Consider the following 1,159-nt stretch of genomic DNA (forward strand, 5'->3'; position numbering starts at 1 on the left):
ACAGTGGCCTGATTTTCTCATCCCCAACTGAGAGGAAAGGTTCCTGACACCATAAAAAAAAAAAACCCTGGGATATGGCAATGAGTATGTATGGAGTCAGTGGTTGTTCCCATGACAATATGCTTCAAGAGTGGAGAAACCCTGGATCTCTTAGGCCACGGGAATTTCCTTCCTTCCCCAATATTTACTGTGCCTATGCAAAAAAAAAAAAAAAAAAGTGGGGGAAACACCAAACCCTGCCACTCCAGCATTCCTTTTTCTTGTTTTGTTTTGTTTTGTTTTGTTTTGATATTATTTTCCCTCTCTTTTTTCTTCCACTTTTTCCTTTCTCTTTCACTCTTGTGGATATTATTTGGTAAATTATTTTAGTAGTTGACACCAAATTTTTCTTCTCTTTTCCTTAACCTTTTTATCTCCAACAGAATAGCATAACTTGAATCATTCAGCCTCATAAATTGAGAGGGGAAAATGATGATACCAGTATCAATCATATAACATCTAGTGCAAATAAAAAATGACCAGACTGGAACACCAAACCCAAAGTCAATGACAGAATAGATACCTAATCTACAACAAACTGTAATATGGAGACCAGTTACACTAGTATTCTGGGGGGTAATGGAGGGAGATATGGGAGACATGCTGGGAACAGGAGTGGAGGGAGGACAACATTGGTGGTGGGAATGCCCTTCATTCATTGTCACTATGTACCGTAAATAATAAAATATAAATAAATTTAAAAAATACCCCAGCCTCGGTTTTTCAATGCCTATTAAGTGTTGACGTTCTCACTAACTAGTAACTATTCTCAATGTTTCTATCTCTCTATTTTCTCTTGTGGTAAGAACCTTTTGAAAGTCAAAGTGAGGAAGTAATATTTTATGGAATAAATGGCCTGTCTCTGCCTAGGTATTTTCCGTGGATCTGGGTGCCTGCACTTCTTAGTTCTGGAAAACGTTCATTTATGATAATTTTGGCTTAATATTTTTTTTCATTTTAAGGCCATTCCTGATTGTTCAGGACCAACTCTTAGCTCTGCATCAGGACTCACTTCTGATGGAGGTCGGGGGCCATATATGGTGCTGGAGATAGAACCCTGATCAACTGCATGTAAGGCAAGCACTCAAACCACTGTACTAGTATTTATTTTCCAAAAAAT

Source organism: Suncus etruscus, chromosome 10 (assembly GCF_024139225.1).
Source record: "Suncus etruscus isolate mSunEtr1 chromosome 10, mSunEtr1.pri.cur, whole genome shotgun sequence".
Classification (NCBI taxonomy): domain Eukaryota; kingdom Metazoa; phylum Chordata; class Mammalia; order Eulipotyphla; family Soricidae; genus Suncus; species Suncus etruscus.